Source organism: Culex pipiens, chromosome 3 (genome assembly GCF_016801865.2).
Source record: "Culex pipiens pallens isolate TS chromosome 3, TS_CPP_V2, whole genome shotgun sequence".
NCBI classification, from domain to species: Eukaryota; Metazoa; Arthropoda; class Insecta; order Diptera; family Culicidae; genus Culex; species Culex pipiens.
Genome location: NC_068939.1, coordinates 153,515,451 through 153,530,395, shown reverse-complemented (window position 1 = coordinate 153,530,395; position 14,945 = coordinate 153,515,451). Strand labels below are relative to the sequence as shown.

The following is a 14,945-nucleotide window of genomic DNA, read 5'->3' as shown; positions in this document are numbered from 1 at the left end:
TTTGAAGGAATTTTTTGATCGATTTGGTGTCTTCGGCAAAGTTGTAGGTATGGATATGGACTACACTGAAAAAAAATGATACACGGTAAAAAATTTTTTGTTGGTTTTTTATTTAACTTTTTGTCACTAAAACTTGATTTGCAAAAAAACACTATTTTTATTTTATTTTTTATTTTTTGATATGTTTTAGAGGACATCAAATGCCAACTTTTCAGAAATTTCCAGAATGGGCAAAAAATCTTTGACCGAGTTATGATTTTTTGAATCAATACAGATTTTTTCAAAAATTCGAAATATTGGTCGCAAAAATTTTTCAACATCATTTTTCGATGTAAAATCGAATTTGAAATCAAAAAGTTCTTTAGTGAATTTTTGATAAAGTGCACCGTTTTCAAGTTATAACCATTTTTAGATAACTTTTTTTGAAAATAGTCGCAGTTTTTCATTTTTAAAAATTAGTGCCCATGTTTGCCCACCTTTGAAAAAAATAATTTTGAAAAGCTGAGAAAATTTTCTATATTTTGCTTTTTCGGACTTTGTTGATACGACCCTTAGTTGCTGAGATATTGCCATGCAAAGGTTTAAAAACAAGAAAATTGATGTTTTCTAAGTCTTACCCAAACAACCCACAATTTTTTAATGTCGATATCTCAGCAACTAATGGTCCGATTTTCAATGTTAAAATATGAAACATTCGTGAAATTTATATTGTAATATTGATTTTTTGGTCTTTTTAAAATGTTAGCATTGATTGAAAAATTCGGTAAGAAGATTTTCTTGATTATGATTTGAACAAACTAAAGATTCTAAATGATTTCTTTCGGAAGGCACATGCAGAGTTTAAAGCAGAATAAAAATACAAAAAAATATTTTTGAAACAAGGGTCACTTCAAGTGCTCAACTGTCAATTGGCGACGTTTAAAAAAAATATTGGTTAGATTTTCATTTAAAAAATGTAAAAACAAATAACATTTTCGTTCTTTCAGGACAAAAAAATATTTCAAATTCAGCTTTATATTGAACGAGGTTTATTAGCCGGGACCGTGGTGTAGGGGTAAGCGTGATTGCCTCTCACCCAGTCGGCCTGGGTTCGATCCCAGAAGGTCCCGGTGGCAAATTTTGAGACGAGATTTGTCTGATCACGCTTTTGTCGGATGGGGAAGTAAATGTTGGCCCCGGTCTAACCTACAGGTTAGGTCGATAGCTCAGTCCAGGTGTAGGAGTCGTCTCCCTGGGTCCTGTCGTGGTGGAGTCGCAGTAGGCAGTTGGACTCACAATCCAAAGGTCGTCAGTTCGAATCCCGGGGTGGATGGAAGCTTAGGTGTAAAAAGAGGTTTGCAATTGCCTCAACAATCAAGCCTTCGGACACCTAGTTTCGAGTAGGAATCCCGTAATCGGGAACGCCAAGGCAATGCTGTAGAGCGAATAATTTGATTTTTTTGATTGATTGAACGAGGTCCTCAATCACTGTTACCAAATCAAAACCAGCTACTATTTCATTCAGCTTAGTTGTTGTATCTTTCCGATTTATTTTCTTTTTTTATTGTTAACAATAAATTGAAATATTATTTAGCTTTATTAGTTGTTTGTGGCTTTCACAGTTTATCGTTGGAAATTATAGGACGATTCAGTTCAAGATTTGAGACATTTTCAGAAAAATGTTCAGCTTAGGAGAAATATACCCATTTTAAGCCTAATAAGCGGTCGCGTTAGAATGATGCTGGATAATCTGAAGTGTTCTTTGAAATTTACTAAAACCAAGTACACCAACTAGTAGAGTAACTTTTTGTTAACATTTTTGTTTATTTTCACTTTTACTAAAAGTTATTCTTTTCCTTTTACAAGCATTTAAAAAAAATATTTCCCAAATGTATTCTAATCAGTCGAGAATGCATTGGCCCACGCCCATTTTTCTATGTTCAGCTCAGTTTATTTTTCTTCCAGCACTCTTTTGGGTCTGCTTAGTGTTGCCAATAGTGATGAAATTTTAAGCGAACACTCACGGAAAGCAGCATTTGTAGAGAAAGTTTCCTAGCATCATTGGCTCACTCCAGCAGGCGCTGCTGGTGGTGTTGGTGGCCACAATTTGTTTTTTTATTTGCCTTCGCTTTTCGCTCGGTTTTCTTCAGCCTTCGATTGGAATGGGTCGTCAAAAGTCAAACGTCAAAAGACTTGGCGCGTTTGTTTTTTTGATGGCGCTTGCTAATTATCTACATGTTTCGGAATTATTTTTTAAGTGAGTGACTAAGTAATGGTCAAAAGAACATGTTGCCGGTAGTTGGAAGCAATTTTATATCTTAAGCGCTGTGAAATCGTTAGCGCAAGTAAAAAGATATTGATGGCGACTTTCGTTGAGCAGTTGAGCTCTCATCTTGCGTGTGGATGTGTGTGCCAACAAAACGGTGAGAAATGGTCTCGCAAAATAGAAATTATGAAATTTCATACATTTACGTGCTTACTCGAGGTGTTGCGGTTGCTGGGATGATGTCAGTTATCCATTAAAATTATTATTTCATAAAAATTTTCACAAAAATACGTATTTTTCCTGTATTTTGAAAATGCATTTTTTTTTCTCTAGTGAATCCAAAAATATATTGTTATTGGAATAACGGTATCAAATGATCAGGTTTTTTCATACATTTCGGATATAATAACATTTTTTTAGAAAATACTCCAAATTTTCACAAAACTACTTTTTTTAGAAAAAAAATACTAAAAATTTCAATTTTTACAATATGGGTATCAAACGATCGGGATTTTTTCATACATTTGGAATGTAATAACAACATTTTTAGAAAATACTCAAAATTTTCACAAAACTACGTATTTTCGAATAAAATACTCAAAATTTCAATTTTTACAATATGGGTATTAAACGATCGGGATTTTTTCATACATTTCGAATGTAATAACAATATTTTTTTTGAAAATACTCAAAATTTTCACAAAACTACGTATTTTTGTAAAACTTTTCAAAATTTCAGTTTTTACAATATGGGTATCAAATAATCAAATCAATTTTTTTTTCAAAAATACGTAGTTTTGTGAAAATTTTGAGTATTTTCATTTTTTTAATAACTTTCGAAATGTATGAAAAAATCCCGATCGTTTGATACCCAGATTGTAAAAACGAAAATTTTTAGTGTTTTTTTTTCAAAAATACGTAATTTTGTGAAAATTTTGAGTATTTTCAAAAAATATTGTTATTACATTCGAAATATATGAAAAAATCCCGATCGTTCGACACCCACATCGTAAAAACGGAAATTTTGAGTATTTTTTTTTAGAAAATACGTAGTTTTGTGAAAATTTGGAGTATTTTCAAAAAAAATTGTTATTACATTCGAAATGTACCGATCGTTTGATACCAACATTGTAAAAACGGAAATTTTGAGTTTTTTTTCGGAAATACGTAGTTTTGTGAAAATTTGGAGTATTATCAAAAAATATTATTATTACATTCGAAATGTATGAAAAACCCCGATCGTTCGATACCCACATTGTAAAAATGGAAATTTGGAGTATTTTATTCAAAAATACGTAATTTTGTGAAAATTTTGAGTATTTTCTAAAAATGTTGTTATTACATTCGAAATGTATGAAAAAATCCCGTCAAACGTAATACGTAAGTTAAACCAATCTAATAAAAATACATGGTTTTGTAAACATCAAAAATGTGAGGTGGTTATGTCACAAACATGAGCAACATGAAAAAAACGTGGTAGGATAATAAAAATTCAAAAAAACCGTTCGAGATATAAGGGACCATCCATCAATCACGTGGACACTATTTTACAATCTCCGAAAATTGAATTTTGATGCCAATATTTTGCTCAAACTCGCATGGTGCTGGAAATATCCCCCAGCGATGGTAATGCAATGTTTTACAAAATTTTGGATTTTCAAAAGTCATCAGAAAATATTTATGGTTGACATATTCAACAGCAATTCATAATGCATTGCTACATAATTAGGCTTTAAATTTTCGAAATAATTGCCTGTAAACATTATCAACTGGGGAAGATTACACCCAGTTAATAAACCACCCACTGTAGCTGTGATTAAATTTCTAAATGTTGTGAAGTGTTTATTTTTCCCGCTCTAAACGATCGACAAGAGTGTGTTGTGCGTAAGTTGGCAGCCAGCTAACCTACCGCGACTCGAGGTTATTATGCTAATTGTGTGTAGTTATGTTTTTCCCGGAGAAATGTTTTCCCACTCAAAGGCGTGTGTTTATTTTCGGTAGTTAGTGCTTTCGTATGTTTATTGCGATAGTGTACAAGACGGAGGGAGGTGGATGTTTTGTTGAATTTTGAATTAATGAATTTCGCGTCGAAGCAGTCAAGCTCACAACAAACTGAAAACATGTTGTGATATGGTTGTGAACAAGTTGATTTTTTTCGGGGAAGTGAATGAGGTGTCTTTCTTATAGGTGTAGGAACTCTTTTAAGTAATCAAGACCTCCAGCACTAATATGCATCTTTATATAAAACAACCTGAATTTGCATAGTTTTTGAAAGTGAAAATGATCAAAAACCTGTTGAAAAAAGACTTTATTCAGAAAAATGCAATTTGGACATATTTCAGTTGTGCAATTCTACTGCCATGGCGTAATAAAATAAACAAAAATATTTGCAGCTGTCCAACACATTGAATTTACGTGAATAAATATGTACGCAGTTTACTGAAATCGATATTTGAATTTCAAATAGACAGAAAAAAAATCTGCATACCATCATTTCTGCAAACCCCACACAAAGTGCATACCTACTCCCCTACCCCCCTCGCAAAATTCACCCACTCAGAGCTCCCCCTTCCCAAGTTCCATCTCATTTTAATTGAATCAATTAAGCACCCAAGGGAAAAAAGACACAATCTTACCTTCACTTTAACATCACGACTACCGTCTCCGGGAGGTCTCCGTCTAAGCCACGACGCGTTTGACTCGCTGCTGCAACTGACTTTTGCTGACGTGAGTGTCACCTGTCACTTTCCACTGCACATGAGGCTATCGATTATGGCGAGCCAAAAGGGAGAGTTTTCACTTGTGTGCTGTAAGTTGAGCTCGCTGTAAAAATTTCAACGATTTTTTCTCCCTTCTCAGGATCTTCCAATAAATCGCAAAACTTAATTCAATACACTTCACCTTCAAACAGAACCCCGACTAGTTTCCACTTTTTTTTCTTCTTCAACCGACACTTGACTTCCAACAGGCACACTTCAGACGGTCGTTCCTTATTTTCTTTTTATTTCGCTTTTATTTAGTTTTAATTTCTTCCTCAACGTCTGGTACACTTTGCAATTTTGGTTTCGCTTTTTTCCGTGAAACTTTGCAGTAGAAAAAAAATCTACCGATAAAAAAGTGCAATTCCGCTCACCACTCTCTCGCAACCCACCAGCAGATTTATTCGTATTTGATTGTTCGCTTGCCGGCAGCGGAAAATCCTTTTTCTTTCTGCTTTTTTTTTGCCCGGTAGCAACGGAAGTGACGTGACGTTTCCGGAACAAGAATACACTTCGTTAAGAAAGTTTGCTCAACTGTTTCGGAACATCCGCGGACGTGGATCCTTTCTCGACTGGACGCTGGCGATTGCTGGAAAGCGAGAGGAAAACCGGTGAAAAATAAATAAAAATGGTGAAAATGGAATTAGGCTGGAAAAGTAACAAGAAAAAGTCGAGTAGATAGTTGGATGCTGGCGCTAAAAAAAGATTTTCCAAAGGGAAAAACAACTTTTGGTAACTTTAGAACGTTGCCTGAAGAAATCTGTAAACTGTCAGAAAGAGAAACAACTTTTAAAGTGGAACGAGAGCATGTAGAGGTTTGGACATTTTAATGATCTAAATTTTAGTTTTGATTAAATCAATTGAACTTAAAAAAAATCAAAATCAACTTGTGTGGAGGAACAATAAACTATGCTCACCCTCCCTGATTTTCCCGGAACACAATTATTATAATTCACTCTTATTGTTTCTTCCCAGCATGTAATCAAGTTTCAGCAGAGTTTTTCCAATGAAATTTGAATTACCCCACCCTCGCACCAACAGCATTTTCCATCGAATTAAGAAGGACCATCACACACACGTGTGGGGTCGCACCCCGGGAAAACAATCCCAGATGGCAGACATTCCCAAGTTCATTTGCATTTTTGCAAAGAACACACACACACCGGTTACTAACATATGTGCGACACACACTCCCACCCACCGTAACGCAGAATGTGTGCAGAAAATTTTCCAAGCTTCGCTTCTAGAATGCGGAAATTTCCTGTTTTCGTATGATAATTCGAGTGTACCTCTTCGTTTTCTCCAGCAACCAACCATCTAAGCCCTGGAAACCCGGGTTCAATTTACCAGCGAACCCCATGTTCTAAAAAGATGGAATTCGTGACTCCGAGGTAGAGAAGATGACTTCGGAGTTGGAAAAAAAAAAACTCGAACAATGACGACCTAATATCCGCTGAGTTTGCACAATACGTGCATTTGGGAGGGTTTTATTTTTTGGTTGAACATTTTTGGCATATTTGGGTTGATTTAAAAATGTTTTGAATTTTTGAAAATTTTTGATGTTTATTATCGCATAAAATTTGTTTCGCTAAAATTTTTGTTTTCGTCAAACTTTACATTTTTTGAAAACTAAAGATTGCAAAACAACTGAACTAGTGTAAAATGCATTTTAAAACACTTTTTCCATGCAAATGCTGAAACTATGGCTTGTTATTTCAATATTTACATTTTTTATTTTTTTTGAAAAATCAGGGGGCAAAAAAATGTGTTTCCAAAAAACTTCAAAATTTTCCATGAAAATAGAAGTCTCATCAACTGAGAGCCAGAATGATTTTTTTGCATTAATAATCATATTTAGATTATTGGGCTTGTTTAAAAAGGTTTTGAATTTTTATGAAATTTCAATGTACCGCAAAAAAATATTTTTCCGCAAAAAAAAAATGTCTCAATACTTGGAAACTAATGATGCCACACAACTGGACACGCTAGCACGGTGGGACCACCCTAGCACGGTGTAGGCCACCCTAACGGCCAAACAAAAAAAATACGGGTCTAATTATTTCGGCTAAGGAACCCTCAGAAAAAATTGAGCCCGATCGGAGAACTGTTTTTCGGTTTATGCTCTTTTCAAATGGAATTGCTGTATACATAAAAAACTTTTTAGAATATTGAACGTTGGAGTCACAGAATTAGGATATTATAAACTTTAATAATAATATTTACAACTGGCGAAAATTTTCTGAATATCTAAGTATATTAAGTAAATTTTTTACAGTAGCGTACCTGTAATCATTCCTATAGCGTTTTCGATGCTTCCCGGGATTTTTTATCCTTTTTCCCGGAAAAATTGGACGCCCAAACAAAAAAAATAAATAAATAATAAAATAGGACTTTTCCCCTTTCCTTATTTTCCGAAAAATAGAGGAGAGTAGGGATACCTGCCCAAGTAACCGCGAGGCACTAAATAGCGGCATTAAATCAGCATTATATTGGCATTTAATACCAGCAAATAATGCTTCAAAACATTTAATCAGCACTTTTCCCTTGAGAAATATTTCAAGTGGCGCACAGTGATGCTGATTTAATACTTCACCGAAAGCTCGAACAAAAAAACTGCTTTATCGACGTCAAGGCTGGGGGAAAAAAAGAACAGCTGCTCCACACACACTTGGTGGTGGGCCTCCTTTGTTTTTTTTTCTCCTGTTGCGTTTCATGTGTTTGATGTTATTCTTGCATTTTTCTCGTCGAACTCCAGGATGCGCGCCAGCCAACTGATGTATTCTAAATTGAATGTTTGTTTTGAAAGTTTTAATCGATGTGGTTGATGCATCGAACATTAATGAAGACTTTCTTTCTGCTGTTTCGAGATTCTGGTTCATGGTTCTGGTTCAAAACCCCGTTGTCATTTCGTTGGACGGAAATTATTTACGAGTCACTCAGCAAATTGCGGCCAGCCAGTAAGTACAGTGCAATCAATTACGGAAAACTTGAGGATAATAGGGACAAGTACTGGCTAACGGCTAACGGGAACTGTTTTTCCGAGGAGTGCTTGGTCCACGGTTGGCAACATTTCACAAAGTGTATCAGACTTCCGGAAAGCAGCTTTTTGCTTGCGAGAAAAGTCATTCAATTTACCAGAGAACTTTAGATAATGTCCTTTGTGCTATGGGCATATGTTTTGTAAAATTTGGCTTCATTACAGGCTGCAGTTTTCCAGAAAAAAAGAAAAAAAAACACTTCAGTCAGCGGGAATTGAACCCAGTTCACGCAAAAATAAAACTGACGCACACTGGGGAAACTGCGCCTTAGCCCGCACGCTTATTGGAACGGTATGACAGGAGAAGGATGAAATTCAATAAGAGCGTGCCTGGCTGAAATGTTTCCCGTATCGATGGGTTACTTTGTTGATAAACATCAAATGCTTTGAAGCACATTTTCAAGGTCGTAAATGGTGATTTAATGCCAGTTGTAATGCTGCAAAGTTTTGGTACTTTGAGGCATTCGAAAAAACTTGTTTACTACTTCAAAACATTCCAGTGCTGATTTAGTACTGAATTAATACTTCAATTAAGTGCTTGTGGTTACTTGGGTGATCCCCTTTTTTTGTATCGCACATAACTCTGTCAATTTCTCAAAAAACTATAAACTTTTTGCATGAATTAAAAGCTTAAACATTCATCTATGTTTGGCTAATAAGGGTATTTCCTCAGATGAACTCTTCGAATCATGCCAAGCGTTTTAAAAAAATATTTTAAACCGGCATTTTAAAAATGTTAGGGGTAACTTGATCCCCCTTTCAACATTTTGAAGAAATCTTATGCAAAATGTTTCTTATTCATCCATACTTTTAATTTTCTATAAGTTACAGCAATTTCACATAAAATCTGTACGTTTGTGTTCAAAATATAACAAGTTTAGTATGTAAAATATTAAAAAAAAAAAAATATTCTTATTTAGACCAAAATTGAGCATGTTTACAAAAGCTGGTAGTTTTTGTTTACAAAACCTTTGAAAATGGTTCAAACTGCAGTAAGTTATGTACATGATCGCATAAATGTCCCATATGCATTTTCATCACTTTGGAGTTATTGATGCAGTTTGGTTCAAAATCTTGTGCTCTTTCTAAAGAGCCTATAACATCCAGTACTTTGTTCTAGAAATTTCCGAAGAAACCCAATTTTTCGATTTTTGAATATTCACATGCTTATTTTGTATGACCAGTCCACAAAATTGTATGACTTGAATGAAAAAAAAAACATTTTGTGAAGGCAGATAAAAAAAGTAAAAAGATATTATGTGTCACAAGATAGCACACACGCGACGATAAGGAATGAAAGTACAAAGTTTTACAAAATCAAAAAAATATATATAGAAAATTTCCAAGGACCAAGGATCAAGTTGAAGGGTCAGTAGATAAAAGACTCAAGATTAGTAAAAAGTCGATTAAAAAGTACTGTCTATGGATATATTTAATAAAAAGTAATTAAATTAAATTCGATCTTAGCTATTAAGTAACTACCAATTTAAAATGTAATTCAGCTTTTAAGAATTCGCTTTATTTTACCCACATCATTTCACCAAAATAATTGTTTATTGATTAATTGCGTTTATTTTTCTTGCAAATTTGGCGTCGATCTTACAAAAGAATAAAAAGTTGTTTTTATATTATTTGACATTGATGCGATATTGATAAAACATCTCAAAAAATCTCTCCTTGCTTTCCCAACTCAAAGCTACACTCTTCACAGGATCTCCACCCCTCCAAGAAAGGGTTAATCCAAGAGACATCAGCGATAAGCGAATAAAAATAGCATACAAAACTTGGCCATCCAACTTCGAAATCCGCTTTGGCGATGAGGTGCTGGGGTCCGGAGTAGGGCGGTTGCCTCCGGGGCCAAACTTGCCTTTTTCCTTCTGAACCTTGAGTGGCACGGGGCGGCACACCTCGAAATGTCAAGTGTGTTCCCGGGGACGGGGTTTTGAAAGACGCTCTCTCTCTCTCGAGAAGAGCAAAGTAAAATTTTTGGTTCGGTTGGAACCGGTTCCCGGGGACACTTGGATCCCAAAAATGGCTGGGTGGAGAGAAGAAGAATGTTTGAATGTTATGCGTATGCAAATTAGTTTTTATTTCTCTCAAGTGATAGCTATTTTGTTCGCTGAGGGGGCACCCCTGGTTCCACCGTAGGGCGGTGAATTTATGGGAAGGGTAATCTAAATTCTTGGTGAGAAATTTTGTGCACTTTGTTGAATAAATTACTGGAAAATTTATTCAAGAGTGATAAGCTGATAGAAATACTGGTCATTTTATTTTATTTAAAAAATATTTCAAAATTTGATCCATCCTACGGTACCGTAAAGTGGGGTGACTTTGATAGCCCGGAGTGACATTGACAGAAATTTGATTTGGCGTCTAATTTTGATACATCCAGTGTAACAGTCTCATTTTTGCATATATGTTCGATAATAAGCTATCCCTTAATGCTTACATACTAAAAATTCTCAAAAATAATTAGATATTAATTTGACGGGCATTTGAAAAACCTATCAAAGTCACCCCTGGCTATCAAAGTCACCCCAGTTTACGGTACTCAGTTTCGCAAATAAAAAAATATCACCAAACCATCAAGCAACGATCGTCCCGGAGTATCCGGTTCTGCCAACCATTTAATCTCTCCACTGCTTGTCAAGCGTTCTCCAAAAAGGCGCTGTTAATTTATTTACAAACATTTTGTGAAGGCAGATAAAAAAAACAGCAACAACAAGCAACGACACCCCTCTCCAGAACTGTCAGAACTGGACACGTAAACAAATTCCTGACCGTCAACATCACGAGGATTTATCTCGTTTCGGATGATGATGATATTCGGACCGCTTGGAGCTGGACAGAGAATTAACAGCAGGACAAGTGCTCCTGGTGGGAGGGAGGTAGGGAGAGGTGGATGACAAGATTATAAAAGTGGCCACGATGACGTGGGCGTTCAGGTATTTCGAGACGTCGCCAACATCGCTGTGGTGGTCAGAAACCTGTTGTCGTGTTATTGGAATACCATCGCTCTTTGCGGACGAGTGGCGCGGCTTTTGGTTAGTCACGGTGCTTGGAGGATGTTGGCGAAAATGATACCCTGATGTTTTTTGATTCGATTGAATTCATCGTATAATTGATGATAAATGGTTACATTGATAGAAAGGGCTTAACTTTGAAACACTGAATGATGGTCTCTTTGCTTAGTTTAAAATATTTTTAAGCATATCTTGTGCATTACCTTGAGATTACATCGCTTTGCATCAATCTTTGGTTTGGGTTTTATCCGCAAAAAAGAGGAACATAGATTTTTTCCAAATCTAACAATTAAAAAAAACTGTACTAGTGTATAATTGAATAATGCATTGCAAAACATTTTTTTCATTGAAAAGTCATTTCTAAAATATTATTTTTCTTTAAAACCCAAAATTTCCCCGTTTTCTTGCTTTCTTTGATGATACCATGAAATTGTAGTTAAAACCATCCTCTGCAAATGTTTTCTACAATATTATAGCATCGACGATAAAGTCTAAAAAGTCCAGGGGTGCCAAACCATTTGGCCATGCAGGCCAAGTCTGATTTTTGTGCATTATGTGTCATTACGAATATTTTGATAAAAATGTGAAAGAAAAAATTAAGCGAGACCATAAATTACTGCCGCAAATAAGATACATTAATTTAAATTTAAAAAAGCAAAGACATCCAAATTTTGATTGTATTAAAAATATATTGTAATTATTTCTGTAAATTCTAATGAAACCCCCTGTTATTACCTACCACTAGAAAAATAAAATTTCTTATGTCGCTACAAGTATTTTAAAAAAAAATTCTAGGTGGTGCACAAAAATAAAAAATTTAAATTTCAATATGGCAGATTGCAGTTGTTATGCAAACTTCAGTTTAAAAAAAAAAGTTTGAACTGAAAATTTGGCTGTAGTTTGCATCTTACCTTCACTTTTTTACAAAATGATTAAAAATATTAAGTTGCAACAACGTAGGAAAATATTTGTTGAATAGTTTTCATTCACTGTCATTTATTGAGATTTTTTTTTTTTTGAAATTTGAAGGATATTTTCAAAGGGTTTTTATTTTAACATTTTTTTATAAATTTGTAGGCAACAATTCAAGTTTTTTTCATATGTTTCATACTCTACGAAATAGGGGAAATACACCTATTTTCGGCACATTAAGCTTTCCATCCAATTCTCATTACTTTTAGAGTTTTCCGCTATTAAGACACTATTATCAATTTTTCAATTAAATAATTGATCTCGAATAATAATTGCATGAACAGAAAAGAGTTAAATAAAACAAAAAAAAAAATTTAAGTGAATTTGAACAAAAACATTGATTTGAAAAAAGTGATTGATCAATTTTTAAATGCCGGATGTCGGAACCCCTTCCATAGCTTTCGGGAAGAGAATTTAAAAATATTTTTTTGTTTCTCTCGATTATTCGAAGCCGATATTCCGAAGTTTCGATTATCCGAAGTTCGATTATCCGAAGGTTTGTATGGGACTTCGAATAATCGAATCATGAACATAACATTTTCTTTACGTATTATTTCATTTTCTTACTTTCAACTTCAAATTTGAATTCTGTCAAGTCTTTAGTCAAATTTGAATGGTTGAAAGATTATTTAATTACAAAATGCACTTTTTCAACATTTTGGCCGCCATCTTGGATTTAAAATGTCTATATCACCCTCCTTCGAAATTTTCACAAACAATCAGCGCAAATATTGTTTAACGTTCAATCAAATTTCAAAACTGTTATTCACTGGACACCAATTCAAATACATTTTCCGTTAAGTATTGCGTTAAGTATATTTGAAAATGTTTGAGTAAATATTGGACAAATTATGATAGTCAGCACCGTTTATTCTAACACAGTGAAATAAGTAAAATATATTATCTGAAGTAATAATCAAGACCAAAAATATAAAATTAACGAACCGAAGAAAAAAGAGAAGAATTTTTAACACAAATTTATTCAAGACGAAGGAAAAAAATAAGAAAATGATCTGTTTGACCCCAGTTCAATTTCAGATTTCTAAATAATTAATTATAAATCCAAAAACAAAATAAGAAAAAACGTGAGATTATATTGATAATTCATTAACATTTGAAGAACACTCAATTTTTTAATTGCTGTTGATTTAATATCTGATTAATGATTTCGTAATTTTCAGAACACTTTTTAATGCTACTTTTGGTAACTAGTTTGACTTTTCATTAAAATAGTCTCTATTCAGAAACCAAACTCACCACACATAAAATATGCCTTTTTGCAATAAATCTTAAAAGCCCTGCGCCCAAAGGTTACAGGTCGGAGACCTTTCAAGCCCATCTTAGTTTACACTGCAGTGCAATCCTTCCCTCGTCATACAAAACAATGTGTTGCATGAGGCAATTTTTAATCGTTCACAGCAGAAGCGACTCTGTGTGAGTTTCAGCTGAAAGAAGCAAAACACCAAACTCTACACCCCCACGCGTGTAAGGACCCAAGGTAGGCCGGGAAGTTGTGTTGTTCTTCTTCCGTGCTACATTTTTGAACATGTTGCGCAACATTTTGATTGACGTAATGATGTTACGAATACATAAACAGCACATTCACATTTCCCATGCTTTTAGCTAAAATTGTTTCCTACAATGATTGAAAACAATTTTCATTATACAAAAATGCTTATTACATTTGTTACTAATTATCAATACAATCAGTTAGATAATGAGATCAAAGTTTGAATACTTTTTTTCAAATAATTTCACCAGACATTTTCAAAAACAGCCCGTACTTTATTACTCGACATTTAGGTTATTTGGTTTGAGTTCAGCTTATTGGTAACTAATTATAAATTCTCAATATTCTACTAATGCCATACTGGCCATCATTTCAGATTACCAATAATCAGATAAACCAAATTGATTCGATTCTGCAAAGTGAAATTCTGACAACGATTTCGAGTTCGGTGGTGTAGTGGTAAGCGTAGTTGCTTCTCACCCTGATAGCCTGGGTTTGATCCTAGTCGGCTCAGTTGCATTTTTCGAGACGAGATTTGTCTGATCACGCCTTCCGTCGGATGGGGAGTAAATGTAGGTCGCGGCCTAACCCAGGGGTCCAGGTTTAGAAGTCGTTTGGATCGACTCACAGATTCAAGCCTTCGGACACCCAGTTTCGAGTAGGAATCTTGCAAAAAAAAGAATTCTAAGACCATGCTGTAGAGCGAACAATTTATTTATTTATTTGATATTTTTGAAATTTTTGAAATTTTGGAAGTCTGCATCATGGCCAGCCAGAAAAGGCACTTGTATAGGGGTAATTTTTCGTCAACTCACACGAAATCGGAAAAGTTGAATCGACCCCTCTTCGATTTGCGTGAAACTTTGATCTAAGGGATAATTTTTGTTCTTGATCACGAATAAGAGCTACATTTTTCGATATCTCGTGGCGGAGGGACCCCTTAGGACAAAGTTTGTGAGTTGGCGGAGAATTATCCATAAGGAAATTTTGGATATAGTAATTTCTTGATGATTTAAACATGGAAAAAATCTAATGAAAATAAGTGTGATGAGAATGTTTCACATAAAGAGGGAAAAAATGCAAAATAAATGCGTTACGTAATAAAAGAACGCTCCCTAATCAACTGATAAACTAATGAACTAATTCAGTTTCTTTTTAGTTGATTTTTTAATTTCTAGTCTTGGATATCTTCTAATCTCCATGCGGAGAAAAAAGAGTTCCCAAAATCGTGAACAAGCGTTCATGAAAATGGGAACCACGAACAAAGTGTTCAAATTTCACGGTACGTTTTTCAAAATCGTACCATGTGATTTGAACACTTTGTTCGAGGTTCCCATTTTTATGAACGCTTTTTCACGATTTTGGGAACTCTTTTTACTCCGTGGATCAGTAGTAAATG

The 14,945-nt window shown here is 34.5% G+C and overlaps 1 protein-coding gene across 1 annotated transcript in view; it reads right to left on the bottom strand.

Moving 5' to 3' along the window:
- The window catches only part of LOC120416964 (zinc finger CCCH domain-containing protein 13), a 226,185-nt gene that overhangs the window by 196,555 nt on the left and 14,685 nt on the right, over window positions 1-14,945 (bottom strand). Inside the window, exon 2 of the mRNA XM_039578883.2 lies at window positions 4,882-5,593. The gene's annotated coding sequence lies outside the window, so the exon portion shown is untranslated. The remainder of the gene's footprint in view (window positions 1-4,881; window positions 5,594-14,945) is intronic.